At 37.9% G+C, this 17341-nt stretch overlaps 1 protein-coding gene across 4 annotated transcripts in view; it reads right to left on the bottom strand.

The window, feature by feature from the left end:
- IRAG1 (inositol 1,4,5-triphosphate receptor associated 1) overlaps nt 1-17282 on the bottom strand; it is a 105362-nt gene extending 88080 nt beyond the window's left edge. The window contains exons 1-3 of one of the 4 annotated variants that reach the window (XM_051803881.1): nt 16358-17282; nt 15677-15765; nt 4098-4272 (exon numbers count right to left, since the gene is read on the bottom strand). The gene's annotated coding sequence lies outside the window, so the exon portion shown is untranslated. Of the gene's footprint in view, nt 1-4097; nt 4273-6426; nt 6519-7925; nt 8121-15676; nt 15766-16357 lie in introns of those variants that run through there. The other 3 variants (XM_051803883.1, XM_051803886.1, XM_051803885.1) reach the window with 3 other exon arrangements.
- Nucleotides 17283-17341: the final 59 nt, after the last annotated feature.

Raw genomic sequence — 17341 nt, forward strand, 5'->3', positions numbered from 1 at the left:
ACCAAATACCATTGTCATCACTCTGGATTTTTGTTACGCTTGCTGTAACAAGATTGTAGTGCACAAATATTCATCCCATGATAGTTATGAACAGGAGAAATATTAGTCTGTTAAATGGTAAGAAAACACAGGTATAATTTTCCCTTCTGGGAAAACAAACCCAACAAAAATATCTATGCAATAACAAAAAAAAACCCAAAACAAAGTAAACAAAACCCAACTAAAAAAACTCCTTTTCTTTGCCATAAAATAACAGCAGCTGATTTCTAAAATCCTATCCCATTATAATTTTTGTCTTTCTCCCCTAGTTTGATACACAGACAAACCCTTACACTGCTGTTCTAGTTACATGAGCTCAGGTTTGAAGGTGCTACAGACTTAGTAGTTCAAACTCAGACTTTAAAAAAAAAAAGAAGAATCAAACTAAGGAAACCAACCACATAACATGCCTTTCCCCTGCCCCCAAATTCTTAGGAAAGAGCTGTCTCAGGAATAGTAGGATTCCTTCCACATCTGATGCTTTGCAGCACTAGTACCAGACTGTTGAACTCTTGTGGTCCTGTTTCCCCTCTGGGTTTCATCACTGAATTCCAAATGCAGCCAGCAGAAGTGTGCCAAGGCAAAGCTCTTCTGGCTCATTTACTAAGAGCCTGCTAAGTGGAAGTGTCAGGAAGTCTCTGTACGGGGTGGGAGGAGGGGAGGTAGCAGTGGCAGGGAAGATAGCAAAGCATGACAATATTTAAATGTGTTTACTTATCCCATCATGAAATCCTTCATTTACAAACACTTAGATCACTAAAACTTAGCTTTAACTCTGAACAAGTGAGTTTAATGTGAAAACTTTAAAAACTGTCTCGATTAAAAAAAAAGGAAAAAAAATAGAATTTAATTTTATTGCAATATTTTCAAAATTTTATCTTTGTGTGTGTGTTTGTGGTTTTTGGTTTGTTTGGGGTTTTGCTTGTTTGTTTTTTAATTATGAGAATCAAACCACTGATGACTACCCAGCAAGAGGACAAATGACAAAACCAGTCAAAGGACCAGATTTGTATGTTAATTATGATTGTAAAAGTTACTTCTTTCTGTTGGAGTGTTACAGTGGTTAAGTCACACAGTGTACACAGAAGGTGACAGAAGCTTATAAATGGATAAACTGATGCCTTAAATGTGCCCATGTAGTGCTTGGAAAGCAACAATCTTCAGAACTTCTCAGTTGTAGTTCTACTTCTCTATATATTTCACTTAATGATACTGTAAGTTGCTACTGTCATAAACAGCTTATCCTCTGAGCATCTGCTGCTTCACCCACACAGCTGCCCACAGATATTGTTCTATCCATGCTGCACTCAAGGTACTTGTGTGTTCAGTCTTGTCATCTTAAAATCCTTGTCTGACAAATATCATTCCTGGGGCTTGGAATGAGATTATATTTAAGGTCCCTTCCAACTCAAACCATCCTATGATTCTGTGATTAATGACAATTCTAGATGTTTTACCCCACAGAGAACAGTCAGCTTTACTAGACTTGCTGGTGTTTTGGACTTGTAACTGCCCCAGTTTCTATTTCCTATACAGAAGATATTTTATTACACTAACTGATAAGTTAGAGGAACACAGATGAGCCTTCAGGCACACCAGCACTTCCCTTGGTCTCTGAAAGCCTTCTCTTTTTACATGTATCAGTCTAGTAAGACATAATTGCTGTAAGCTTCTTTTAGTAAAGTTTCAATAAGTTTGCCTGGCCTTAAGCTTTCATAAAAGCACTACCATTTTTCATTGTGTGCTGTCATAACTTTTTGGTCTTGCAAGTCCCACATCAATATGTTTGAAAACAATTTCATTTATATGTAAACACCTTGAAACTGCTTTTCACTGTGATCTGCAATACTAGATCACTCCCTAGAGAAAAACAGCTCAAAAGCAAACCTTCAACATCCAAGCTCTTTCTGTACATCCAATTAAAAAAAAATACAGTGAAAAAACCACCACAGAACCCAACAATGAGACAGTTCCCAAACATATTTCCATTGATTTTTAAGATGTAACATGGGGCACGAAGTCTGCCACAAGCAAACATTTGCATCCAATTACTTTCATGCAAGCATAAAGTCTACAAGAACAAAATCTTAGAATTTCTAGGCCTAAAATTCTAAAACTCAAGCCTTCAGCTCCCCAAACACATGTGACCACTATAAAACAACATCAAAGGGAGCCAGTTTTGGATCAGCCATAAAATTGGCTCTACCACCAGCTCCATGCCCAAAGCTTTCCTTCTGTGGGAGGCTTTTCCTCCCCACCTCCATCACTCACGTATATGAGGATTTCCTGTGCTTTGCCTGCCCACAACAAACCAGACTCCCACTCCTCTTCAGAAAAGTCTGTCTGTGCTACTGATTTGTTGCCCCTTTCTTTCAAGCCTTCTGCACCTGGGAGACAAAGCCATTTTAAGAAGCAGTATTTCTTAAACCACAGTCAGACCTGACCTAATGAGGGAGTAAACATGGTCCAGACAAACACCACAACAGATGCCACTACACTCTGTATTCCATGCTCCTGGCTCCAGCTTCCTGCCAGTGGAACAGCTTCCTGTCACTTCCTACCCTCCAGCACAGGCCTTGGCTCAAAGCCACCCTCAGAAGTTTGACATTTAGGAACAGATTTAACAAACTGCTTAGCATTTCGTAAGCATAACAAGAAAGTGCAACATCTAAACTTTCAGCATGGAATTTCATCCATTTCCAGGTGGTTTTTCCCCCCTTTGTCTGCTCAGTAGTACGTTTGTATTTTTCTAACAAATACACTGTTTTCTTGCAGCTCTGCATATAACATTGTATGCAATAACTCTATATAAAGTTCACAAGAGTTTGTGAATATGGTAATAAAAACCTTTCTGTTTTTGTAGTCACAGCAAGACAACATTGGCCCTGCTGCTCATGGTGCATCCAGCTTAGCTCATGTCTGCATTTTAATTTTTAGGGGCTGCAGGAAGTTGCCATGCAGTTCACAGTGTTTAAATTCCATGTAAGTCCTTTTCATACTGTAAAAGCATCTTGTATTCCTAATATTGCCTCCAAAATATTGATCCTTTGCATTACACATGGATGTTTTGGATGTTGTGCTGCCACACAGAGCACCCACTGTACAGGGCACAGAATCACAGAATTGCTAAGGTTGGAAAAGACCTCCAAGACCATTGGGTACAACCCTTGACTGAACACCACTGTGTCAACTAGACCAGAGCACTCAGTGCCACAGCCAATCTTTTCTTGAACACCTCCAGAGATGGTGACTCCACCACCTCCCTAGACAGCCTGTTCCAAAGCTTAACAAACCTTTCTGTGTAGGAATTCCTGCTATGTCCAGCCTGAACCTCCCCTGGTGCAGCTTGAGGCTGTTTACTCTTGTCCTGTAACTTGTTACCTGGAAGAAGAGGGCGACCCTACCTTACTGAAACCTCCTTTCAGGGAGTTGTAGAGAGTCATAAGGTCTCCCCCTGAGCCTCTTAAACATTCCTAGCTCCCTTGGCTGCTCCTTGCAGGACTTCCTCTCTAGACCCTTCACCAGCTCTGTTGCTTTTCTCTAGACTTGCTCCAGCACCTCAGTGTCTTGTATCCAGAACTGGACACAGGGCTCGAGGTGTGGCCCCCCAGTGCCAAGTACAGGAGAACAATCACTGCCCTGCTCCTGCTGGCCACACTATTCCTGATCCATGCCAGGATTCCACTGGCCTTCCTGGCCACCTGGGCACACAGCTGGCTCATGGTCAGCCATCTGTCAAACAGAACTCCCAGGTCCTTTTCCTCTGGGCCACTTTCCAGTCCCTCTTTCCCCAGCCTGTAGTGCTGCAGGGGGTTGTTGTAACCCACGTGCAGGACCCAGCACTTGGCCTTTTGAACCTCCTACAATTGGCCTCAGCCCATTAATCCAGCCTGTCCAGATCCCTCTGCAGAGCTTCCTACCTTCCAGCAGATTAATGCTCCCACCCACCTTGGTGTCATCTACAACCTGACTGAGGGTGCCCCTGATCCCCTCATCCAGATTATCAATAAAGATATTAAACAGGAGGAGCAAATTTACTGCACTAGCAGAAAACATACCTAAATGAGTTGGCAGGTTGAAGTACTAGCTGAGCATGATCCTGTCTTCCTCACAAGTAAGCATTGTCCTTTGAAGGTTTATGGTTTTTAACTGCCAAGCTGAGATACAATACTTGCTTAAGGGTCCTTGAATTGCTGTTCCTTCCAAGTCTTCAAACACAGACATGAGAAAATGCTAGAAAAAAACACAACAATTTACATGGCTACAGTAGTCCTTAAAATCCAATCTTACTGCCACACAACAAGGTAAGGCAGCCATTGCCCACTTCTCTAATTACACATCTACCACCCAGACATTTAACCTCTACACAATTTCAGGGTTTTTTTTTTCCCTTTTTACAGAACCTCAGTAATAAAAAAAAGAATACAACTTTAAAAATAGATTGCTTGAAGAATATCAACTTGACAACTATTCCTCAGTACTCTACCACCTGCTCAGTACTAAATCTCCATTCCTGCCTGCAGTGTTGCAAAAAATGCCATTAAGTATCTGTGAGCTGAGTTACTGGGCAAGAACTCGACTCCAAGAATACAGTAGAATTTACAAACCTTAACCAAGCTCAGAAGACCACTGGAACAGAGCCAAGTACAGACACACCTCCTCCCTTTTGGAAATAGGCTTATTAAGGTAATTTACCATTTCTTAAAAACAGTTGAATGAATGAAAAGCAAAAGGCTTGTTTCCTTTCTTTACACAGTTGCTCTGTGTACATTTCCCTAGTTAAAAACCCATAGGTTTGCCAGTGTCAGTATTTCCAAAACAAATGGGGAATTCCTAACAATTGTGTTTGCAGATCAGAGATAGAGCAGCCTCATAAAGCTTCTCTTACGAGACACACTGATCTAATCTGTTTACTTTTAGAAAGATTATTGTAGATAATTAGCTACCTGGATTTGGGAGGATGCACTACATACATACAGTTGCTTTCAATTCCAGGAATTCAAGAAACTTATAAGTGCCCCTGCAAGTGTTTATAAGAAATTTCCTTCCACCACACTTTTTTTTTTCTTCAGAGGTTCAGAATAAATTTTGGGAAATGAAGGATTTTAAATTAACTCTAACTTCTTCCAGAATGTAAGAAGCATTTAAACATCCTTGGCAGTAAATCCCACTGATTTTATTTTAAACAAAATTTTTGGAACAAAATCGAGATTGCCAGAAAAAGAGCAGCACCTTGCATGTCATCATTTTCTGTATAATAGTGACATTAAGTCTCCCTTGAAAACTACTAAGGAAACATATGGATAATTTCACAGAGAAGTGTCACAAAGCAAAGCCCTACAGAGGAAAGTAAAAATAAACAATATCCTCTTCTCTTCACTCATCCCATTAGAATAGCAACAGAATATAAACTAAGCAAGAGAGCAATTGGTTATCCTCTTGGAAAAGTCACCAGAAGAATTGCAACTTGAAAATATTAAGATAACAGAAAAAAAAATACAAAACTCTCACTATGATTTGCTACAAAGTTGAAGTAAAATTTGCCACCAAAAAAGACAATGATGAGCAATTTTAAAATATCTTTTCAAAAAGTACACAAACCATAATCTCATTATGCAAGTACAACGCCATTTGAGGGTATTGTGCTGGGTTTGGGGTGGGGGGAGGAAGAGGAACACCAAAGACAGGATGTTACATGAGGGATCTGTAGTGCTGCGTGCTTGATTTTAATCAGCCACAGTAACACTGATTTCACAAGGTCATGGCTAAAATCATTAGTTGTTCTATCATAAGTTTAGTCCCTGCCTCTGAGAAGCACCAGGAATATGTGCCTTTGCAGTAGATCAGGTGTAATTCAGCTGCTTTCCCACATGATTTCACGTATCTCAACTCCTTCCAGTTCCTGGATGATACAATGCATGACCTTGCATTCCTTCCACCGAGAGCCCTCCCGACACTCACTGCAAGGGCTGCCAGCAGGAGTGCTGATGTGTGTTGTTTACAGTGCTGGTCACCGCTGTGCCTTGGGAGTTAAGAGCAACCATTTAAACAAAGGCCATTCATAACTTGCACGTTGTTAAGGTTTGGTCAGCCCCTCATAATTGTCCCTGATATTCCTTTTGAGCTACATTTTCTTCAGGAGATACACAAGTTTACAGTAGGGGCCCTTCCCACATTTGCACTGCTGGGACTGCAAGGTTGTGAATTTTTTGTGTCATTAGCAGTTGTCCTAAACTGGTTTTTTTCTCCTTCTGTGCCTTGCATGGCCCCAACTCTTTCACACTGTATGCCATTTAAAACTCACTACACAAATACTTCCCCTCCTTCATGCCATCATCTTCCAACACACTCAACTATCACATTACCTTCACAGATATTTATCCCTACCTCTGTTCCACAGCTAGTGTTACTCAGCTGCATGTTCAGTATAAAATTAACACTGAAATCAAATAGGGAAAAAAAAGCTTTGCTGATGTTACCTAAACAAAAAATAAAGAGAACTTCAACATTTTGAAACTAGGAGTATTTAAATTTTTTTTTAAATGTTGTTTGTTTTTTTTTAAATACTATACTAATTGGGAGTACATTTTCTGACTTTATATTGTTCCCACATTGCAAACATTCCCATCCATCAAAGACAAAAGCTTCTTATCAGTAATCAAAATATATTGCCTGCTCATTTGGACCTGCCTCCAACTGCTACACCAATGGGATAATTCAACAGTGGCACAAAGAGCCTTCTCCTGGTGTTCCAGGAAGCAGAGACACCGGAGAGCACAGAGCTGATCTGCAACCTGCCCCACCCGAGCCGTGCAGGTCTGCAAGCAGTGCAACCACACATAAAACATCACAGAATTCCTGCCAAGGTTCTGACCACAGCCAAGCTCTGCTGGGTACTGAGAACAGAACAGTTCCACCTCAGGGCCCCACAGCACCTTCAGGCTCCGCTGAATCCCACAGCAGCTGGTGTTTGGTCTCCCAAGGGGATGTGCACAGCAACACTCCAGGCTGCACGTGGCTCATGGGGCCATTTGCCCGAGCTGGTTAGAACTAATTTATTTGGAGGGCTGCCAGGGATCTAAACTGACATTTAACTAAACCCACTGCTTATGTTAAAGGGTAGCTCACCATCTGAGAGGAGCCAGAATTTGAAAGCTAAACAGCTTTCAAATATAGTTGATTCAACTGAGAGGGGGAAGTGCTTTTAAGAGGCCAATGATGTCTTTACCAGTTGTTTCAGTTTGCTGGCCACAGAGGTAGGCAAATGTATTACTTGTAAGAGTGACTTAACAATACTCACTCTTCTATATTTCACTTTTCTAGGAGCAAAAAGAGAATTTAAAAAGATGTTCTCCTTTTTAGCATTTCTATTTAATATGTAAAATCACAAATATTTTGTCTGCATAAACATTGTAACTAACAGTGTGCCAGTCAAAAAAATGTTGAAAACTAGGCACTGAGAGTAACAACGTTGCTCCTCAGACTGAAGGCAGTGGTAAAACATTTGTCTGAAGTCAATATACAAATAATTAGTGCATGCAAGTGGTTTAAGTAAATATCAGAAGTTCTTTCATGTGACATAAGTGTCAGTAAACTCCCTGACATAGCATTGTGTTTGGTATTTTAAAACAGGCATTTGTTCCACAGCTCAGACTTCTGCACTTTTGTCTCAAATATGCTCTTGAAAAGCATTGCAGAATTGGATGAGCTAAAGGAAAATGCTGTATCCTACAAAATTCAACAGTTTACCATTTTAGCCAATAAAATTTTAGCTAATATAAGCAAGTAGATTGAAAAAAGGAACTGGAATTAATTCAAGTAATGATGACAGGTTAGGGCTGTGTTTATATTTAAAAAAAGAAAAAAATTTCCTTAATAAAACTCACTGATTTGGAGAAGCCTCTGCTTTCTATTATTCTGTCCACACGTTCAATACAGCACATCTTCAAAGTTTTAAAACATGAGATCAGTATTCATTTGTTAAAATTCTTCCTGTTGTTATCTACTTCAGCTCTCCAACAAGGGTGTTAGAAAAAAGAAAATCATACTATTGAGTAGCAAATACTGTAGAAACCATACTTTAAAACCCCCCAAAACCAACAATAACATCTTGCTCCAACAGCAGCTACATTGATATTACCATGCTGGTCAATCTTGTCTTACAGAAGTAACAAGATACTCTTAGGACTATTTTTTATTTTTTTTTCATACTTGCCTATTATTATTATTAAAGTTGATGAGTAATTGTTAAAAAATACTATTTACTGACTTTGGAAACAAAAATGGTTAAACCTTTTTCTTCTAGTATTCTTCATACAAAACAACTACACTTCAGCTCTGGGCATTCTTTGCATCCAGTCTCACAACTGAATACAAAAATGGTTTGGAGAAAAAACGAATCTGATTGCAGGTTGTTACAGATTATCCAAAAATGTAGACACATTACCATGGCCACAGTAATTGTATCTAAGTTTCAATTTGGCTCTCTGAGGCAGGGATTGACCTGATGACCTCCAGAGCCCCTTTCATTGTAAATTATGCTGTGATTTTATGAATGAAAACTGAAAACACATGGCAACACCTTTTTTTTTATTATTTCAATGTATTATTATTCTATTTATACCTCAATAGTGCCCTCTGCTGATGTTTATCGTGCTTGATTATTTGCATGGAAAATTGTGAGGGTATGTTACGAGAGTGTGTTAACACTTCTCCTGCAAATGAAGGAAGGAAACAATTGCAGAATGTTCTTGTTGTCTCACATTCAGTCAGAGCAGGATGAATGTGCAGGGTTAGGGCACAGAATGTTAGTGATCAATAACTTTATCAGGTCATTTTGGAGAGTGTATACATATTTAAAGTCAAAGCAGGTCTCATCTCCCTCAAGCCATGAAAATTTAGGATACTTCACAGCAGCCTTCAGAGCCACAGAACAGCTCTATCCAGAACATGTGAAAACCTCCAAAAAGAACTATCAGCTTTCCTTCCTCCAACAATAGCAGTTCCATGGAGGTGACTTGAAGGAGGAGATTGAAAAGGGTATGTTGGAAAAACCTCTCAAACCTGGAAGATCAGAGGGGTCAGAATTAGCAACCATTCACCTTCAGCTGCCTGACCTATAGTTTTACATACACAAAATTGTGCCAGTGATAGAGGAAATAACTTAGTAAACTTATTATAATTTTTAGTAAAGAGGATTTTGGTGTAATTTGGTGTAAACTCTTGGCAGGTTCTGTTTAGGAGGACAACATCAAAACTGCTTTTAAGACACACTTAAAATGGATGTATGTACAAAACAAACATTACAACACACAACAGAAAGCCAGCTTCTCCAAACACTTGTCAGGATTGTGACTGGCTATTTTAAAAGTTTCTCAGTTGTATGAGAATTAAACTTCATTAAAACTGCTATAAAGCTTTGCAAAAGGAAGTCAAAGCTTTCCCTTCAAAATTTTCAGTCTACTTAAATTCAAGTACTAAGTAAAACCATTCTTTTTTCCAAATCTTACACTACTGTCCAAGCTTTGAAGGGCCATGCAGAAGTGTTTTGCCTCATTTTAGATGTATCACAACTAAATTTGTGTGCTAGTTTTTTCTTTTGTATTCCTACAGTCTCAATGGCCAGTAAGAGTTCCTACTAAACTGCCTGTATTCCCCAGCCTATTAGCAATCACCATGATTGAACTTTCCTAGGGGCAAGTAGTACAAATATTTTCATAATAGAGTTAAGATATTAGGAAAAAAGTTTGTAGAAGTTATATTACCAATCACATGTGTATGAATTCAAAGGATTTCACATCTCCTTCATGGTGTATAAATGTCTTTCATAAACAGCATCTCTTTACAAAGAACCAGACTGCTCTGTTTACATGCTCATGGAAAACACAAATTACCCTAAAGAAAGGTAAAACCCCATCCTTTTCTATGTATTACTGAATGGGACACAACAGTAAGGGAAATTCAGGCTAAACTTCTTGAGAAACTCTAAGAGCAAAGTTAAGCAATGAAGCTGATCCTCACAAGGGTTGAAAGGTTTCCATCACTACAGTTTCAGACAGACTAATATCAGTATTGTGTTTCTTAGGTACATTCCTTAGGTATATTCCTTCTGCACAAAATGGCACCACTGAACTAAGAAAGAAACCTGTATTTTTAAGATTACATTAGAAAACACAACCACCCTTGTCAATCTTAAAAAATGGTTCAATATTAGAGGGACATCTGACTAAAAATGTGAGAATCTGAGGCACACATACCTGTTCCTCCAGACTTGAGTCACACAGCTGTCAGCTGTACTATGTCTACCAATTTTGCCTACGTGAGTTGCCTAGTTTGTTACTTGAGTTTTATTACCTTTGATTAACACAAAGGAATTATGCCTGAACAATATTTAGTTAAAGGTGTTTCTCTTACAAGTTTTGTGTTTCCAGCACATTATGAATTACCACACATAGACCACTGAAATTGCAACATCATCTGCCAAAGTGCAAATGAGAGCCCCTCCTTATCCAGTGAGATAATAATCAGTAGGAGTAACTTGTGAAAGCTGCACCTTCCTTCATTTGAATAGTCTGATCTGTGAGCATGCATAGTCACTTGACTGATATAAATAAACTTTTACTCATACTTGCAGAGGCAACATAGTTCTGTGAGTTTCTTTACTGGCTTCTCAATCAACAGAATTCTTGACCGAGTTCCAGCAGTAGCTCTATTGGTGGTGATGTGCAAGCTGGAAAAAACACAACCTGACTTTACATCCCAGGCTGAGCCTGCAGATAGAAACAGTCTTATTTATAAACATACTGCATCATGGATGGCAATTCCAGCAGCAGAGGACTACAAGGCACTAACAGCAGCAGAGTGCTCTTTGGCAAATGAAATCAGCTCAGAACTCCAGGCAGACATCCACATGCATCTTACTGAGAGAGACCAATTTAATTCCTTACACTATTCGATCTCACTCACTTTAATGACGACAGATATTCTTCTATTAATGTGCAAACCCAAGAACTTCCAGGTAGTTCACAATACAGTATTTCTGGTGCAGCAGTTTGCTACTGCTGTGAACTGTAGCCTAGATTCCATTAACAACACAGGTTGAGAATACTAAGTCCAGTATCTCCCAGTATAACCACCTGGACTTATCAGGGAATACCAATTTTTGAAGATGCCTTGAGAAGGCAGAAGGGAGGCCTGAAAATTTACAACTGTACATTTTTTTTGCTTTCTAAGTGTTATTACCTGCTTATGGGAAGTTCCAGTTAACAGGTACTCCTTCAGTTAAATTACTTTTAAACAAATAGTTATCCACTTGCCACATGGTTTAGAAGCTGAGCAAGAAGATATTCTCAGAGCAATACATGGAAATAGGTTCCAAATTATCTAGGGAACCAGTGCTTAGAATACCTCCTTGCATCTTAAAATAACATTTTGCTTCTGCCTGATAACATTTACTGGTTCTCTTCCAATCTGAGGCCTTAATTCAAGAAGATAGCTGGGCTTATGCCTCATCAAGGATCGATGGCTCTACTTGCATGGATCAAGTTAATTGTAAACTTGAGTTACGTGTTGATGGGAAATATGAAAACAGGCTTCAAGTATGGCATCCATCCACATCACTTCTCAAATCACTGAACAAAATGTCCCTGGCCTTCTAAGAAGAATGTGGATATAAACACATCAAGTGCTAGACAGAAACACAGAACAGATATTTCTTAAATAAATGAATAGATACACATTGTGCTATTGCACTGGAATTTTAAAATAGTCTGATTTATGTTTTCCATCCACAATGTAAGATGATAAAAAATAAGGTGTTTTGCATAATTAATAGAAAGATGCATTTAAAGACAGGACATAGAATTGCTGGCATAAGGGTCAAGTTTTAAAAGTGCACTTTTTCCTCATAGGGTGAAATAAATTACACATAATATACCTACTTTACAACTAGTAATTTAGACCCAATAGAATAATAGTTTCCATCTTGAGTGGGAAAAAAATTAAAATGACTATTTTTCTTTCCCACATAAAGATTTATTTCCTTTCCCCTAGGACCGGAAGTTATTAGTGTGTCCAACAAAAATTAATGACTTCTATCTAAAAAGTAAGATATATTCATGAAACACTGGGGGGGGAGAGCAAAATTCTAAATAAATACACGGATGAGAACATAAAGTAAACCTTAATAAAATCCCAGCCTCTCTGATAATTAATGCTGTGGTTGTGAGTAAATATTAGTCAACCTGTATCTATGCATTTTAGCAGTGCTTCTATTAAGGTCAAAGAAAACACCCATGAAATCTAAATTCATGAATATGTAAACAGACAAAAGAGCAAGGCTACTTACAGTTTCTTATTTTAAATGCATACATAATGTATTACACAGTACAGTACAAAATGTTATACATTATATTTAATGAACACGTGTAAGGACGGGGAAATATATATTGCTATGTGTGTACATATACTTTATTTCAAAATACAAATATTTATTTTGCCGTTCCTGCTTCAAAAAATTTATCTTAAAAGGTTGTGGAACAAGCTTTTAACAGCTTTAAAGGTTTACTCGGAAAAATATTAAAAATACAGGTTTCAGAAATCAACACAAGATGGAAAATTCCAAACTTGGGTCCCCTGTTTACACCTTAAACTTTACGTCTTCAGAACATCTACACAGGCAGGAACTCCAAGGTATTAATGAATTAAAATATAAATCATAGCCAGGTTCTGCAAAATCCATGCCATTCATCCTTGTGCTCATGCAGACTTGGGATTTTGCTCTCCATCTTTTCAAGTACATTAGAAATAGTCTTTACGTTTTCAGAAGATTTCTGTGTGATGCAAACCAGATTAATATTATTTTTTTAATTTTTTTTTTATCTAGATCAGCAGGTACCTGCATTCACAGGCTATTGAATAGATCATTCAGATCTCATCTGACAGGACAGAGCTCTGCCCACAAAAAGTAAGGGCATTGATCTGTTTAAACATTGTCACCTTTAGTGCTTAAACAAAAGTGGGAAGGGTTCTGTAAAAGAAAAAAAAAAATGGAGATATAGAAGAAAAGTAAATACTCAGAGAAGGAACTATGGATGTTAGATACATGAAAATCAATTGTTTTTTCTATTTCATTCTATGTATAGAAGTCAGTATATAGTTTATATGATAAATCACATTAATGAAAAGGATGTTGAGAACAACCAGTCACTGCCAGGAAACAGAGAAAGATTTGTTGACATATTCCCAAAAGTTTTCTTCATCTTCAGGCTGATTCTCAGGCTTCATCCTTCCTGAGAATTTCAGCACAAGTGTTCATTGTTATTTTTGGAACTGACTTCTGCACTCAAGTCCTTGCTTGTATAATGTGTTTTCCTTTCCTTAAACTTTCTGTTAAAAACTTGGGTTTTAGAGAACATGCACAGGTTTCAGAATGAAAAGAATTGTTTGAACAGGCATATAATGCAAGAAGGAGATATTTTAAATAAGATGTAGTTCCTCCACTACTTTTAGAATATTTTAAAAAGTACCACTATAGTATCAGAAGACATTGATCTCTGAACCTATTCTGTAGTCTTTTTTACCTTCAATTTTCAGGATACAATAACATTCCTTTGAATAGAGAAAGTATATTTTATTATAAGCATTTTATGAAAAACAACTGTCATTATTACATAACAATATTTTACGTCAAAGTACCTGTCAAAATAAGGAGTTTATGAAAAATAATTTTATCAAAAAGACTAGAGGATGATGGAGATCTCAATGTTCTTGGGTCAGTTACTAATATCTCCATTACAGCATTAATGTGATTTAATATGTTCAGAAATGGGTTGTGCAACTTCATTTCAAAGAACATGGTGTCAGAACTCAGGAGTCCTCCTGGAAGAAAGCTTTGGCAAGGAATAGTCAGTGGAGTCTCCACCCCAAACTTCTGGTTTCTTTTTAAAAGTTTTGCTCTGATCAAGTGCAAGCTTTTGTAAACTAAATATTTTTAAGAGAGAGAATACACAATGGCAAAATTTGTGAAGTTCATAATAAATAAGCTAATAAAAAATTGATATATCTCTTTAGGTGTAAATCTGTTTAAAGTCTTAAAGCCACTAGGTCTTCCTAGCAAATGTTCTATACTAAAAATTAGTGATACTTTCATTCTTTACATTACAGCACTACAATGTCATCTGATACCTCTACAGTCTTTTGTATAATCCTCACTTGTCCTATTAATTGCTGACATGCATTTTAAACCTGTAATGCTATTGCATAATCCCTGAAAAAGCCTTCACCAAGAAGAGAAGGGAGGGGAAAAATCACCCTTTTTGCATATGACATGTCTATCATTCAAATAAAAGTTATCATTTAACAATTCAGTATTTATAGATTATAGTTTCCTGGAACAAGTAACATATTTTTGACATCTTGTAACACACTGAAGCCCAAGAGATAGAAAAATGCAAAGCTGTAACCAGAGTAAATACTGAACTCCGCAGAGGAACGCTGGATACTAAAGAGAACGCTGGATACTAACTGTGAACAGCCGCCAGAAGGTGGCAATAGCGATACCGTACTTGCATCGACAGTTTTATATTTAGAAACTTGGTGAGGTTTTAAGCATAAAAAAATTCACTTTATAGAACTGCACTCGTACTGTTAACTTTTTATGGCACTATTCATTTTTCACCAGCCCCACAGAGAACAGAACGAAATTCTCCTGCATCCTACAGCTGCGCCTCTGGAGTTTTCCAAGAGAAATTCTATAGAGCAAAGCAAACCCAAGGATTGTAATGTTTCTGGGATTCATTTCTTTTAAACTGCACTTTTATCCTACTAATCAACGCTAATTATAATACACAGAAGGTAGAAGGCTATCAGGGCAAAAACTAACAACAACAACAACAAAAATCCTCCTTTGAAACCCAACCATGAAGCGTACCGGGGTCAGACCAGGTTCTGTATTCATCAAAAAATAAATGGAAATATTTCCCTACATCCCACATGGAGAAGGACACTGAAAAGAAGTGCAGCTATAACTTCAGCACTGCAATATTCCTGAGTATGGAGACATTACATTTTATGCAACCCAAGCAAACCATAACCAGTGGTAGAGTGAATAGAAGCGGGCCTGTGCGAAGAGGAAATGTTTGTGCCAGGTAAGAGGATTAGAAAGAAGTCAGTGGGACAGGTAAGCATGAAGTGTGTCTCATGTCCCTTCAATTTTTTCTCTCTCCAACTTCAAATAGACAACTTGCTTGCAAACCACAATCACAGACATCTCTTACAGTCTTTGCTTGCAAAACAATTCTGTAGATTTAGGTGACTAACTCAGTAGGACACAACTATGCTTATCAGATAAATAAGGCAAATGTAATCATGTGAAGAAGCATGAAAAACAACACAAAATTAACAATTCTGTCAGTATAAAATTATGCAGGTTTTAGTAGCTGTACAAAATGTTTCATGATCTGCAAAAACACTACACGTCCCAGTGAATCATTAACACAAAATAGTCAAGACCGTCCATTCTTACAGCTCTATCTTTTTAGATTTCATATTGTTTTATTAAAAGAGCTAGTTTTGTAGGAAAAGAGTACCTATAACTGCTCAAAATTCATTTGATACAGCCTTCATCAGCATTCCTTACCAGCAGGACAGAAAATCCCAGCTCCTGACAGGAACAAGTTTGAGATGCACAGCTAATCCAACAGCCTCTGGAGCCAGCACAATATTAAACTACCAAATAAAAAAAAAATATACCTATTATGTTCATTTTTAGTACTTTCTTAACCAACCAGCCCAGCATTTTACTAAACCTGCTTGCTATCTTTTCAAGATACACATCATGTCAAGGCCTAAATTAATTAATAAGTTCTAAATGCCCTGACCAACCTGTCTGTGAGGAAAGTAAATTTACTACAGACACTGGTGAGCAAACACCTCAGGAACAGGCTGATTTTTCAGTCCAAATACCCGCAGTATCAGCAACAATATCTAAAAAGTAGCTTATTTTGAAAAATCAGCCTATAAATCAGTAAAGTAGGCTTAGAAACTCTATTAATTAGCATCTTGCTCTGCATAACATTGGTTTTGGCATGTTTCCAATTCAAAAAATGCACACTCCTACTAATTTCAATGTCACTCAGCTTTCCTGCCACACGCAAAAGTTTCTCTACAAAAAGCACTTATGGAACAAATCTATTCAAAGAGTAGGAGAAATACTTGTTACAATGTATTGGACCAGTTAACTCTGTTCAAAATAATTAGTGCATAAATAAAAATCAAAAGTTCACATCCAAAATGTTAAGTAATTAAAAATACTACTTACTTTGGCTTCAGAGAACAGGTGACACTGCAAGTCATCTAGTCATTGCTACTGTAATACATAGTATTACAGTAATTCACAACTATTTTTAAAATCAAATTTACTAGTATAATGCATTATAGTTGTGACTATTGACTCATTCAAAATTTTGTATTCTGTGGATAATTAGCTATAGGACAAAATCGTTTGCTTTAGGGTTTAATAGGCTGTGTAAGTAATGTCACAGATTTAATTTTTTTTAAAATCACCTCAGTAGAAATGTGCCAGACGATCCTTTAGTCTTACTATCCTTTTTTTTTTTTTGCCTTGGGAGCTGGAAAAAAACCAAGATTGGTCATACGTTACTGTGCTTGCTGTGTTTTATCCAAATACACCAATACATCTGCCATCATAATTGGAAAAACACAATTTAGGAGCAGTCAAATCTTAAAATTTCTTCTTTACTTCGCGCCTCCCTGTGGCTGAATCCCTCACACAGAACAGGCTACAGGATCAGCGCCTGGGCTCAGCATCTTATTAGATTTTATCAGATTCAGTATTTGTAATAAGGAACACTTGGATAATTTGAAAATAGTTGGCCGTGCTGCGGCCGAAAAATTTAAATATGTTTTAATAGTATTACACCGGCTGAGCTAGTCGGGTAAAAATCTGTTCGGATTTACACACTGCTTTCCCACGAAGATGGGGGGAAATCCGCACGATTTTATATATTTATAACGATTTTAAAATATCCTGAGAGGAGGCGTTGCCCGTGAGGGAGTCGCGGTCCCAAGACCAGAGAGAGCAGCCAGGCAAATCTACCCCATTGACCAGCGTGTGCAAGGACCAATAAAAACACGCGGCACTGCCTTTCAGTGTTTTATATACATATATATATATATATCTATGGGTAGGTACGTGATGCATGGATGAAGGGGAAGGGAGAACACCCGGTCCCCCTCACGCCGCCGCGGAGGCGGGCCCGGCGCGGCTGCCCCGCCCCGTCCC

The sequence above is a fragment of the Manacus candei genome, unplaced genomic scaffold (genome assembly GCF_025592945.1).
Source record: "Manacus candei isolate 608988 ecotype Guabito, Panama unplaced genomic scaffold, ASM2559294v1 h1tg000060l, whole genome shotgun sequence".
NCBI classification, from domain to species: Eukaryota; Metazoa; Chordata; class Aves; order Passeriformes; family Pipridae; genus Manacus; species Manacus candei.